A 14528-nucleotide genomic window follows, 5' to 3' on the forward strand; every position below is an offset into this window, starting at 1 on the left:
ATTTCCTTCTGTAAAGAACATAAACGAATAGGGTAGGTTTTACAAAGAGAATGTGTGCTGACACCTCAAAAACGCTTATTATGCATGTGTGAAATACGCATGCATAGAACCCCTGCCAGTAACATCATTCTGTCCCTTTCACTGTTGTATTGTCCTTCTTTGGGCGCCACCATTTGTTTTTATTGGCAGGGCAATTTCACAGAAGGACAATTCACACATGCAATACGAACCTTTTAGGGCACAATCCTTCACAACAAACAACGACCATTTCATAGTTACCATTATTGAGACTGGCTTTTAACTCTAAATGTTGAAATGAATTTAAATCCCACTTGCTGTCTTACCTGCATAGCATCAGCTTGTGCGTATGAATAACCAAGAATATTAACTGATTGTTGGAATATTGAAGAGTATTTGCAGAAATAGGCTTGGGCTAATTTGCACCATTCCAATTGTGCAAACACAGTTTCTGCTTAAAATAATCTTTGTCCCAATTTAAAGTTGGACTTCACAAACATAGAATAAAGAAAAAGACAAAAATGATCTCAGCTGAGTGGCAGCTGGTCACTAAATTTCCAAATTATGGAACAGCGAAAGAATTTCAGCCCAGCAAACCATATCTTTGGAAAATCAAGGTCTGGTGTCACAGATGAAAAACATTGTTACAATTTGACCAAGAAATATTGGTCCTGCAATGGGACATATAGCATTTAACATGTCATATAGCATTTAATCATGTGGATAGTAATAACGCCATAAACACAGGCTTGAACCTTCCAAGTTTGGTACAGAACAGAACCTTTGAGCATGAAAGAATTACAGCTCTGAACACACGCAATGACTACAGTGAGGCAAGAGAAGGTCTGGAGATAGAATAAGGAAAAAAATCACAATAAAATAGTGTACTTGCATGAGGCTTTAATTAAACCACATCTAGAATTCAGTGTTCGGTTTTCATGCTCAAAAAAGATCAATAGCATAGAGGCCTGAAATAGGTTTGAAAAAAGGCCTAGAAAATGATCCTTAGTTTCAAAGCTATCAAACTTATAAAACAGAGGAGTCTTATCAGCCATAAAATATTGGCTCTGGGCAGCTGAAAGTGTTTAAAGTAGTGTTAAGACTGCTGCTGCGATTTTAGGCAGGCTGTTTGAACTATTCGTTACAAGGAACCATGTACACAATTTATGCAAGTATAGATAAGAAGCCAGTGCACACAGAGAATGCAGATTGACCACAACTATTTAAGAGGGGCTGGATGAATTCCTTGCAAGCTATGGAAATAGCTAAAAATGAGATGGGATAAGGGCACGTGTCATGGTCACCGATTCCTGGATCCCCGATTGCCTTGGTAGGAATTTCCTATTTTTTACCCCCTTAACAGTCTTAAGATTGTTTTGTAAATCTAGCTTCCTAACTCCCCCCAAAAAATAGACAACTATAAGTAGGATGGTGCATTGGAAGTCATAACATTTGTTTGAATTATAAGTTTTTGAGATATAAATACAGAATGATGTTTTTCAGAAAGCGAGAACAAGGAACGAGAGAATTGCCAGCATCCCCAAAACTGTACTCTATTGAAGACAGTGCCTTCAGGAGAGGAAGTGGAGAAAGAAGTGGAAGACAGGGCAGTACACCAATGATAAATATGATAATACAATTTACAGACTACAAACAATTGCCACTGATGCCACAATTAGATTTTGGAAGAGTTGTTGTTATACACTATGCAGATAGAGAAAAGTAGTTACTAGATTCTTTCATTAGTATACTGTCAGGAAGCAATGCAACTCTCATTGCAATCTATTGTCAAGTGGCCATACTCGTATCATATGCAAAAATAAACATTCATCATTAAGGATGTCTTTGGTACATGTCACACAAGTAGAAAATAATGCTGGACAAGGGCATAAAATTCAAAGCCATGGGACATCTGGCTGTCTTTCAGCACTGACCAAACATTAAGGGTGAAATAAAAACAAAACATTTGCACAGACACAACATCTTTCATGGCTTCAGCATTTCCCTAACTACAGTGTACTCAGCTATTATGACAGCAAACACAACAGCTGCTTGCCCACTCGAATACCATGAACATTAAAGAGATAAATTACCATTTCGGGCAGTTCTGGTCGTGATAAACATGACCAGATACCATGAAAACTGCATGTTCTTATTTGAATAGAATAACAAATTCATCTGTATCTACCCAAACAGAAAGCTAGGCTATCAATTTCACTTTCATCTTGGAAGTTGGTGCATCAAACAATTCAAGATTCTTTGTGAATTGAAGGGTTAGCTTAGCTTGGGCTTGGACCAGCAAGCTGCACTAACATATTACATTTAAATGTAATGAAACATTCTAAAGTGCTTCAGGGGAATATTATAGAGAAAATTAAGCCACATTAGAAAGCAATTAGATCAGTAATGAGGTAAGTTTTCAACAAAATCAGAAATGAAGTGAGAGAGGTTGACAGATGTATGGATGGAATTCCAAAGATCTAGTGAAAGCACAGCTAGAGGAGACAGAAACTGGCCAGAATGAGAACAAAGATCTGAAAAGGGCTGTGGGGCTGGAGGAGATTACAAAAAGAGAGAGGGGTGAGGCCATGAAAGAATTTGAAAATGATGATGACATAAGGCTATAAGATACAGGAGCAGATTTAGGCTATTTAGCTTACTAAATGGCACAGCAGACTGAATCATGGCTGATGTTTCTCAAACCCATTCTCCTGCCTTCTCCCAATAACCCTTGATCCCCTATTAATCAAGAACATATATCTGAGTTAAAACGAACTGACTTGTCCTCAATGGCAATGATTTCTACAGATTCACCACACTTTGGCTGAAGAAATTCCTCCTCACTTCAGTTCTAAAGGGTTGTCAGTTCACTCTGAGCCTGTGCCCTCAGGTCCTAGTCTCCATTACGAGTGGAAACATCTTCCTTATGTCCAGTCTATCCAGGCCTCTTAGCAGTCTGAAAGTTTCAATCAGATTCCCCCAACCCCCATCCTTCAAAACTCCATCAAATACATGACTTGGAGGTGCTGGTGTTGGACTGGAGTGAACAAAGTTAAAAAAAAAATCACAATAATTTGGTCAGATCGGCTGGTAGTTGCCTGTAGTGCTTTGAAAGCCAGTGCTTCCAAATAAACCTGTTGGACTAGAACCTGCTGTTGTGTGATTTTTAATTTTGTCCATGAAATACAGATTCAGAATTTTTAACTGCTCCTCATACGACAAGCCCTTCACCCCCAGTATCATTCTTGTAAGCCTCCTCTGGATCTCATCCAACGTCAGCACATCCTTCCTTATAACTGGAGCCCGAAAGTATTCACAATATTCCAAATATTGAGTGGCCACAGCGTTATACAATCTCATCAGTCCATCTCTGCCTTTGTCTTCCAACCCTCTTGACATGAATGATAACATTACATTTGCCTTCTTAACTGCCAACAGAGCCTATTGTTAACCTTAAGAGAATTGTGAACCAGGACTCTGAAGTCCCTCTGAAGATTTCCGAAACCTTTCTCTGTTTAGAAAATTGTCTATGTCTCTTTCCTTCCTACCAACCTCACACTTTCCCACATATTATTCCATCTGCCACTTTTTTGCCTACTCAATTTTAAAATCAAGATGTTGCTTGGGCAGGGAGCTCATTAAGTCAGTGTGCACTGGGATCAGGGTTGAGGAGGCTGCCATGGTATCATGCTGATACTCATCACACTATGAAAATCATGCTATGTGTTTCTCATACAGCTTAGCAATCCAATTAGATGACATTCATGTACAGAAATGCACCGACAGTAAATTGAAGATTTAGTTTGTGTTGCATAAAACATGACAAAAAAAAATCTCTACAACATATCAAAAGTTGCAGATGTGAGCATTCAGCTACACGATTTTAAATGCGGATAATAAAAACTACCAAACCCACAACAGTTTCAGCCTAGGTTCCACATTGAAAGTACCGCCACATCATCAACACAAAGCTGGTGCTCGACTTTTCCCAGCAAAGACATTCAGCTTGCGAGTTAGTATTGTACAGCAATTTCTAGTCGCTGATTGGTACTTTATTTTCAAGACACAGTGACATGGACTTCCCATGGATAACAAAAAAAAAGTTTAAAAAAAATCACTCCGATGTCACTATGTACCACACAAGACCACGCAGTCTGACCAGATGAGTCAACAGGATAAACAAAAAAAAAGGGACTGGGGCCAAGCTCATGAGTACACAAATTTGCGGGCAGTGAATCATCAGATAAAGTACTAAGTATGTTAACCAGGAAGGGAAATAACAATTGCCACTTTCAAAGGGTACTGACCTGTGCATTGTCTTAGGACCAGCCAATAAAATGTTTTTCTTAAAAATTCATTCTTGGAACTTGCATGTCACTGGCTGGAACAGCATTGATCACCAGACCCTAAGTGCTCAAGGTCGTGGTGGTGAGCTGTCTTCTTGAACTATTGTAGTCCACTTCCAGGAATACTCACAATGCTGTTAAGGAGTGAGTTCAACCATTTTTATCCAAAAACCCAAAAAGAGTGGCAATATATTTCTCAGTGGCTTGAACAGGAACTCGCAGATGGAAGTGTTCACACATATCTGGTGCCCTTGTCCTTCTACATGGTAACGTTTGTGGGTTTGGATGATGCTAAGGGGCCTTGGAATTTTTCAGTTCATTTTGTAGATGATACACACTGCAGCTTCTGAGCATTGATGGTAGTAGGAGTGGATGTGGTGCCAACCAAGCAGGCTGGTGTGTCCAAGATAGTGTCAAGCTTCTTCAATGTTATTCGAGCTGCACTCATCCAGGGAAATGCTGAGCACTCCATCACACTCCTGTCTCGTGCCTTGTAGATGGTGGACAGCCTTTGGAGGAAGACAGAAGGCTAGTCATTCATTGCATGACTCCTAGTTTCTGATCTGATCTTGCAGCTACAGTATTTTTGTGGGTGATCCAGTGGAGTTTCTGGTAAATGTTAACTCCCGGGATTGTGGACGAATTCAATGATGGTATATGCCAGTGAATGTAAATTCAAATTGAACAAGATTCTACCACACTGACAAGGCAAGGTACAGCAACTTTAAGAAATCAGCTTTGTGACAAAAAGAATGCTCACAAAAGAAAAACTTCCAAGTTAGAACCAACCCTTTGTTCTCCACATTTGAACTTTTATTTCTAAGTTATGCTTTTATTATCAAAAAACCTCCACGATATTTCACATACTTTAAATTACTTTTGATTTCTGATTATTCTGTCGGCTAGAATGGCATTTATTCCACACACAAGCTATAATGAATAAGACCAGGACGAGGTTATTCAGCCATTCAAGCCTGCCCTACCATTCAATATGGCTGATTATATGTATCAGCATCACGGGGCTGAACTGGACTAAGCATTTCCACTTTCTCTGGATGGGTGCAGTTGCAACAACAATTGAAAGCTTGACACCATCCAGGACAAAGCAGCCCACTTGACTAGCACCATATCCACGAGCAAACATTCACCCCCTCCATCAATGATACATGATTTACCAGATGACATGAAGAAATTCACCAAGGTTTCTTTGACAGCAACTTTTAAACCCATGACTACTACAATCCAGAAGACAAGACACGGGTACACCACTACCAGCATAATTCTCCCAAAGCCACTCAAACTCCCTATATGGTAATACATTGCCATTCTTTTAATGTCACTGGGCCAAATTCCTGAAATATCCCCCCCCCACCCACTTCACCAAACAAACTTCAGCAGTTCAAGGCAGGTTACCATCACATTCTAAAGCACATTTAGGATGGACAATAAATGCTGTTTCAGCCAAAGCTCTAAATAAATTGAGTATACCTTAACTCCATTTGCATAGATCTTCATATGAAAATAAAAATCAGGACTTAAACGTACACAATTATGGAAAATCCACAGTTCTCTGGACTAAACAATTTCAAAATTCACAATCTTTTGAGCAAAGAAAATCTTCCTCACTTCGCAATTTTTTTTATTCCTAAACTAAAGTAGTAAGAAGATAGAAAACCAGAGAAACTATTTTCAGTGATATTTGTCAAGGAACATTAGAAAGGAGATTAAAAAAAAACTTATTAATGCAATAGGATCCTTTACTTTTTGTAGGACCTTTCTATATTTTCAGAGGTTACACACTGAAGTCCTTTGGTAGCTAGTAAAGGTTATGCTTTGAAATCACAGAATATATTTAATGCCACAGCTTCAGTTGGAGACAAAAATGTCAAAAATTCAATCAAATAAACAAAAGGCACTTTTTCCAGGACATTTCATACATGCCAAACTTCAAGTAAATTACATTTCCAGTGAGCCTAATAGTCCCTTCCATATAGCAATGAGATTTAATTTTCTTCTTACCACCAAAATAAACTCAGTAAAACTACTCTTTTTCATGACTCACATATGTGCGAGTTAACATTGGTATGATGTCGCAGAGGTTAGCATTGCTGCTTCACAGTCCCAGTGACTTGGTAAATTTCCAGCCTTGAGTGACAGTGTATTTGAAGTTTGCATCGTCTCCCTAGGACTGCCTGGTGCTGCAGTTTCCTCCCACAGTCCAAATATTTGCAGGTTATGTGAACTGGCCGTACAAAGTTGCCACGTGGTGTGCAGGCAGGATAGATTAGCCATGGTAAATGCGATAAATAAAGGGAGGGAGGTGGGTCTGGGTGGGTTGTTCTTTGGATGGTCGATGCTGACACAATGGGCTGAATAGCCTCTTTCCATACTACAGGGATTCAATGGAACGGTGTGATTGGAAAGATCCTTTTATTTACTTGCATCACTTTGATCAAGAGGAGTCGGGAATCTAAATTCAGGCTTCAACACAACAGCGTATGGCAAACGACATTGAGTATGCTGACACACCCCTAGAAGTTTTTTTTAAAAAGCAGCATTTTCCCCTCAGCAGGAATCATGTGAAAGATTGTTGTGAAAGTTACCTACTACATACAAAGCCTCCAGACACCAACATTCAAAGCTAAATTATGTTATTCTGTCGGCTAGAATGGCATTTATTCCACACACAAGCTATAATGAATAAGACCAGGACGAGGTTATTCAGCCATTCTGTGTTATAATGTGGCTCGAAAATCTCTCATTGCTAATTAGACAAACAGGAGTATGGATGAAGCTTCCTTTGCAGTTAGCATCAAGAGTTCGTTTGTACGCAATCCCATAGACAACATACTTATATCATTGTTCAACCTTCCTCAGGAAAAAAGCCATCTTAAATAAATCAGTTCACACAATTCATTCAAGATTACAAAGAGAGCAAAACATAACATAAATAAAGAACATTATTGTGAACAATCAAAAAGATACCGTAGAAAGATTGACTAAGATTTGCAAGAGGGCAAGTCGCGAAGAAATGTGAAACACAGACTTCAACATTCATGCTACCTTTTGACAAGTATATTTTAAGCCAAATGGTATTACACACCACTCAAAGAAAAATAAAAATATCCCTCTTTGAAAACTTATGTATCTAATGGCAACATGCATTACAACCATCCTGGGAGTGAGATACATCTTTGTCTACCCCTCTATATAATAATCTTTAAAAACCCTCAAGGGAAAAGTAGTTCTTTTAAAAGAAGTTTGAAAAAGATGGGTTCAGAGTCCAAAGTTGGGACTGGGAGAGTGGGGATGATGGGGCTGGCGAGGACAGGGGTGAGACCTTCCGAGGAGGGATGGGACAGCAATCAGACACCAATGAAAGTGGCAATAAAACAGTCTGCATCATGGAGGTCAACAGCTCAGTGGGAGGGAGGGATGGGAGACATCAGACACCTCAAGATGGTGCCTGGTGAGGTGGGTGAATGGTCTCCCCAAAATGGCTTGAAGGTGGAGCACAATCAGATTTCTTGACAGCAGGATATAATCAGACTCCCTGGGGATGGCTAGAGTATCAGACCACACCAGGTGTTTTAGGAGCATCAGACTGCACCAGATGGTGGGTGAAATCAGACTGCAGGATGGGGGAGCAGATTTCTCAGGGAGTTGGAGAGGGGAGGTCAGACTCCCCAGAGGGCCGGGAGGGTAGAGAGATCAGGCTCTCCAGGCAGCGTGGGAGAGTCAGATTCCCCTGGGGGTGGGGGTGGATAATACATCCCAGGGATTGGGGTGGAGAGAATTGAGATCATGACATTCTCCAAGAGGTATGGGGGCGAGGGAGAGATCAGGCTCGCTGGGAGTTGGGGCGGGAAGAAGGGGAAGGGGGGGTGGTGGTGGTCTTGTGAGATTATATAATCCTAGAGGGTGAGGATCAGTCTCCCCAGGGGATGGGGGTTAAGGCTCAGATTCCCCGGGGGTGGGGGTATTCCTCCGACCCCTGGGACAGCCCCCGGCCGATGAGCTACCGGCCCCTTCCCTTCACTCCCTCCCTCCCTTCCGTCAAAAGTAGGGCTTGCGGCAGCGCAAGGACGGAGAGAGAACAAAAGGCGAAGGAGATGAAAGAAAAGTTGAAGACGCCGCTCACCTCGGAGCCCTGCAAATGGCGCTGTTACCAAGCGCCGCGCCGAGCATCCTGGGATAGTGGAGGACCAGTCCGCCCGCCTTAAAGGGCACATCTGGCACCTTCAGCCCCGCCCCCAGCATACACATTAAATGTCGGCGGACAGTATCGGGTTTTCATCCAGGGGTGGAGAAAACAAACAGAAGCGCGCAGCAACATGTCTCTAATTCACTCGTGGGACGCGGGTGTCGCTGGCTGGCCAGCGTTTATTTTTCTGTTCCTGACTAATTTCATCGGGAGGTTAAGAGTCAATCGCATTGCTGTGGATCTGGAGTCATGTGTAGGCCAGGTCAGGTAAGGATGGCAGATTTCCTTCCCTGAAGCACATTAGTGAGCGAGATGGGTTTTTCTGACAATCGGAAATAGTTTCATGGTCTTCCTAATTCTAGATTTTTCCAGAACTGAAGGGAGGGATCATGTGGAGCAGTGGTAGTGTCCCTGCCTCTGAGCGAGCAAGACCCATCTACTCCAATGGAGAAAGTGAGGACTGCAGATGCTGGAGATCAGAGCTGAAAATGTGTTGCTGGAAAAGCGCAGCAGGTCAGGCAGCATCCAGGGAACAGGAGAATCGACGTTTCGGGCATAAGCCCTTCCTGAAGAAGGGCTTATGCCGAAACGTCGATTCTCCTGTTCCCTGGATGCTGCCTGACCTGCTGCGCTTTTCCAGCAACACATTTTCAGCTCCATCTACTCTAATGGTATGTCAAAGCATTTCTAAACATGAAGGAACTTGCAATGATGTGGCACATCCTCAGTAGTGCATTGGAGTGACAGTCAGGACTTTTGCTTAGGTCTCTGGAGTAAGATGCAGAATAATGATGATCTGGCCACAGCTGATGCCCATTGATGTGGAGAAAGGTGAAGGAAATGAAGAAACTACAAAAGGGAGGGAGCCTCCATATGATATGCCAGTTAAAGCTATTTATTAAAGATGTTTTTAAATCATCCTGATAAAATACCTCTGGAGAAGATGGAACTTGAACCCGGGTCACCTAACTCAGAGGTAGGGTCACATTCTTTTCCTATCAGAGAGTTGTGAATCTTTGGAATTCCCTTCCTCAAAAATGCAGTGGATGCAGCATCTTTAAATATTTTTTAAGTCAGAGGTAAGTAGATTCTTGATTACCAAGGGGATGAAAGATTATTGGAGATATGGAAAGTCGAGGTTACAATCAGATCAACCATGATCTTATTGAATGGCAGAGCAGACTTAAAAGACCAAGTGACCTACTCCTGCTCCTAATTCATGCTTTCATAAGACCAGTGAAAACAGTACAGCAGTTCAGTGTTGAGGCATATACTAGCCATAATGTGAATTACTCACAAACATATTCTCTGACAAGAATGTGGACACTGTCACCTATAAAGACCCCAGTTGATGGACTATGCCAGACTTTGACTTCACATTCCTGGATACTGTGTAGACAGGCTGACGAGGGAAGAGGCCACTTTGGATTTGATGCTCAGCAATGAACCAGGACTGGTGTCAAATTCCATGGTCGGAGAACACTTTGGTGACAGTGACCATAACTGCCTCACATTTACCATAAACATGGAGAGGGAAAGGAGCAGTTACCATGGGAAGATTTTAATTGGGGAAAAGGAAATTATGAAGCTATGGACAGGAGTTGGGAAGTACAGTTTGGGGTCAAGGTTAGAGTGGTGCTGGAAAAGCACAGCAGGTCAGGCAGCATCCGAGGAGCACGAAAATTGATGTTTTGGGCAGGAGCCCTTCATCAGGAATGATGAAGGGCTCCTGCCCGAAACATCAATTTTGCTGCTCCTCAGATGCTGCCTGACCTGCTGTGCTTTTCCAGCACCACTCTAATCTTGACTCTGATCTTCAGCATCTGCAGTCCTCACTTTCACCAAGTACAGATTGGGACCAATTGTTCCACAGCAAGGGCACAATAGACATGTGGAGACTGTTCAAGGAGCAGTTGTTGCGAATGATGCACAGATTTGTTCCTCTAAGACAGGCAAGAAGGGGTAAGATTAAGGAACCTTGGATGACGACAACAGAGGAGCTTCTTGTCAAAAGGAAGAAGGCAGCTTATGTAAGGTGGAGGAAGCAAGGGTCCAGCACATCTTTCGAGAATTACAGGCTTTCTAGAAAAGAGCTCAGAAATGGACTGGGGAGAGCCAGGAGGCGGCACGAGAAAAGCTTGGCAAGAAGGATTGGGGGGAACCCAAAGGCATTTTACTCATACATGAGGAATAAGAGAATGATCAGGGAGAAGGTAGGGCCATTCAGGGATAGCGGAGGGAACTTGTGTGTGGAGTCTGAGCAGATAGGCGAAGTTCTAAATGAGTTTTTTTGCTTCGGTTTTCACTAAGGAAAGGGAACTTGTTGTAAATGAGAACTTTGAGGAGCTGGAACATAGGCTTGAACAGATCAAGATCGATGAAGTTGATGTGCTGGAAATTTTGGCAAACATTAAGATCCAGGGCTGAATCAGATTTATCCTAGGTTGCTCCGGGAAGCGAGAAAGGAGATTGCTAAGCCACTAGCGATGATCTTTGCTTCCTCACTCTCGCCGGGAGTCGTGCCGGAGGATTGGAAGGAGGTGAATGTTCCTCTTTTCAGGAAGGGTAATAGGGAAATCCCTGGCAATTACAGACCAGTCAGTCTTACATCTGTGGTCAGCAGGATTTTGGAAAGAATTCTGAGGGATACGATTTATGACTATTTGGAAAAGTATAGCGTGATTAAAGGCAGTCAGCATGGCTTTGTGAGGGGCAGGTCATGCCTCAAATATCTTATCAAGTTCTTTGAGGAGGTGTTGACACAGGTCGACGAAGGTTGAGCAGTGGATGCGGTGTATAGCAAGGTAAAAACAATGACTGCAGATGCTGGAAACCAGATTCTGGATTAGTGGTGCTGGAAGAACCCAGCAGTTCAGGCAGCATCCGAGGAGCAGTAAAATTGACGTTTCTGGCAAAGATTTTACTGCTTCCCGGATGCTGCCTGAACTGCTGTGCTCTTCCAGCACCACTAATCCAGAATCTGGTTTCCAGCATCTGCAGTGATTGTTTTTACCTAGTGGTGTATAGCAAGGCATTTGATAAGGTTCCCCCTGGTAGGAACTCCACATTCATAAAATCAGGAGGTACAGGGAGATTTGGCTGTCTGGATTCGGAATTGGTTGGCTAACAGAAGGCAGAGAGTAGTTGTAGATGGAAAGTATTCTACTTGGAGGTCAGTGTTGAGTGGTGTCCCGCAGGGCTCTGTTCTTGGACCTCTGCTCTTTGTAGTTTTTATAAATGACTTGGATGAGGAGGTTGAGGTTGGGTTAGTAAATTTGCCAATGACACAAAGGTTGGAGGTGTCATTGATAGTATTGAGGGCTATTGCAGGCTGCAGCAAGACAAAGACAGGATACAAAGCCGGGCTGAGAAATGGCAGATGGAGTTCAACCTGGATAAATGTGAAGTGATACATTTTGGAAGGTCGAACTTGAATGCTGAATATAAGATTAAATACACGATTCTTGGCAGTGTGGAGGAACAGTGGGATCTTGATGTTCAAGTGCATAGATCCCTCAAAGTTGTCACCCAAGTGGATAGGGTTGTTAAGAAAGCATATGGTGTTTTGGTTTTCATTAACAGGGGGATCGAGTTTAAGAGCCGTGAGGTTTTGCTACAGCTCTACAAAACCCTGGTGAGACCACACTTGGAATATTGTGTCCAATTCTGGCCACCCTATTATAGGAAAGATACGGACGCTTTAGAGAGGCTGCAAAGAAGGTTTACCAGGATGCTGCCTGAACTGGAGGGCTTGCCTTATGAAGAGAGGTTAACTAAGCTTGGACTTTTCTCTCTGGAGAGAAGGAGGAAGACAAGTGACCCGATCGAGGTATACAAGGTAATGAGAGGCATGGATAGAGTCAATAGCCAGAGACATTTCCCCAGGGCAGGATTGACTGGCACAAGGGGGTCATAGTTTGAAGATATTAGGAGGAAGGTATAGAGGAGACGTCAGAGGTAGGTTCTTTACGCAGAGAGTTGTGAATGCATGGAATGCGTTGCCAGCGGTGGTGGTGGAAGCAGAGTCATTAGGGACATTTATGCGACTACTGGACATGCACATGGATAGCAGTGAATTGAGGGGTGCATAAGTTAGGTTATTTTATTTTAGATTAGGAATAATCCTAGGCAAAACATCATGAGCCGAAGGGCCTGTTCTGTGCTGCACTTTTCTATGTTCAACTGACCTATTGTAAGCAGAGATAACAAGACTCACAGCTTGGCTGCCTACATCAAGGAATACCTTAGTAAAGATGTAAGATACCAGAGATCAAATGGAATATCTCCATCGAAGTAGGTCAACTAAACATCATATATGTCTACAAGCACCAAATGACCTGCAGCTAACATCACAATACAGCCTGCATACACCACCTACAGCAAACATTACATTTTAGGGATGCCACAACAACAATACTGTAGAAGAACAACTGTCAGGCTGGTCCTCCCTACGTGACTTACAACTTATATGCTGTGCATTGCAGCCTGGCATATCCCATTCTGCAGGGCAGGAGAACAACCATAACAATACAATTTCTCTGGGAAAACAATTTCCTCCTCATCTCTGCCTAAATGTGTGATCCTTCATTCTGAAACTATGCCCTATGGTCCTAGACTTTCCAGCAAGGGGAAATAACTTTTCCATATCTACCCTGTCAAGTCCTCGAAGGTCTTGTATGTTTCAATAAGGTCACCTCTCATTCTTGTAAATTCCAATGGGTATGGGTCCAATCTATTCAAACCCTCCTTGCAAGACAACCTCACCATAGCTGGTCAGTGAAGGATGGTCAGTCTCCTCAATCTACAAACGATTGAGGAGACTGGACTTGGTTAGACAGGGTCAAAAAATGTGGCGCTGGAAAACCACAGCTTGTCAGGCAGTATCCAAGAAGCAGGAGAGTTGACATTTCAAGCATAAACTCTTCAACAGGAATGCGGGGGAGAGCCGAAGGGAGCTGAGAGATAAATGGGAGTGGGGGGACGTTAGGTAGCAATGCGTTAGGTAGATGGAGGTGGGGTGTGATGCTGATAGATTGGAGTGGAGGGTGGAGCAGATAGGTGGGAAGGAAGATGGACAGGTAGGAGAGATCAAGAGGGTGGTGCCAAGTTGGACCTGGGATAAGGAGGGGGGAGGGGAGATGAGGAGACTGGTGAAATTGACATTGATTCCATGTAGTTGGAGGGTCCCATGGCGAAAGATGAGGCGTAGTTGTCGGGTGTTTAGGATATGGCAGTGGAGGAGGTCCAGAACTTGCATGTCCTTAAGGGACTGGGAGGGAGAGTTGAAGTGGTCGGCCACAGGGCAGTGGGGTTATTTAGTCCATGTGTCCCAAAGATGTTCTATGAAACATTCCGCAAGTTGGCGTCCTATCTCCCCAATGTAGAGGAGATCACATCGAGAGCAATGGACACAGTAGATGAGGTGTTTGAGGTGCAGGAAAATCTGTCGGATGTGGAAGAATCCTTTGGAGCCTTGGATAGGGGTGAGGGGGTGGGGTTGTGGGTGCAGGTTTTACACCCGTTGTGGTGGCAAGGGAAGGTGCCAGGAGTGGAAGCTGGGTTTGTGGGGTCTAAAAACCTAATGAGAGAATTATGGAGGGAATACTCTCTGTGGATTGCTGATAGGATGTGGGGAGGGAAATATATCTCTGGTGGTAGGGTCTGACTGTAGTTGGTGGAAATGGTGGAGGATGATGCGTTGTATCCAGAAATTGTTGGGGTGGAAAGTGAGGAACAGCCGGCTTCTATCCTTGTTGTGGTTGGAGGGGTGGGGTTCAAGGGCAGAGGTGCGGGAAGTGAAGGAGATGCACTCAAGGGCATTGTTGACCACATGGGAGGGGAAATTGTGGTCCTTGAAATAGGAGGCCAACTGAGATGTTCTGGAGTGGAATTGGTCCTCCTGGGGACAGATGCGGTGAAGGCGGAGGAATTGGGAGGAAGTGGTAGCATTTTTACAGGAG

At 43.2% G+C, this 14528-nt stretch overlaps 1 protein-coding gene across 2 annotated transcripts in view; it reads right to left on the bottom strand.

Moving 5' to 3' along the window:
* Window positions 1-8532, bottom strand: part of nktr (natural killer cell triggering receptor) — a 240112-nt gene extending 231580 nt beyond the window's left edge. The window contains exon 1 of one of the 2 annotated variants that reach the window (XM_043690824.1): window positions 8506-8532. The gene's annotated coding sequence lies outside the window, so the exon portion shown is untranslated. The remainder of the gene's footprint in view (window positions 1-8505) is intronic. The other variant, XM_043690823.1, reaches the window with a different exon arrangement.
* Between the last annotated feature and the right edge of the window lie 5996 nt (window positions 8533-14528).

Source organism: Chiloscyllium plagiosum, chromosome 5, assembly GCF_004010195.1.
Source record: "Chiloscyllium plagiosum isolate BGI_BamShark_2017 chromosome 5, ASM401019v2, whole genome shotgun sequence".
NCBI classification, from domain to species: domain Eukaryota; kingdom Metazoa; phylum Chordata; class Chondrichthyes; order Orectolobiformes; family Hemiscylliidae; genus Chiloscyllium; species Chiloscyllium plagiosum.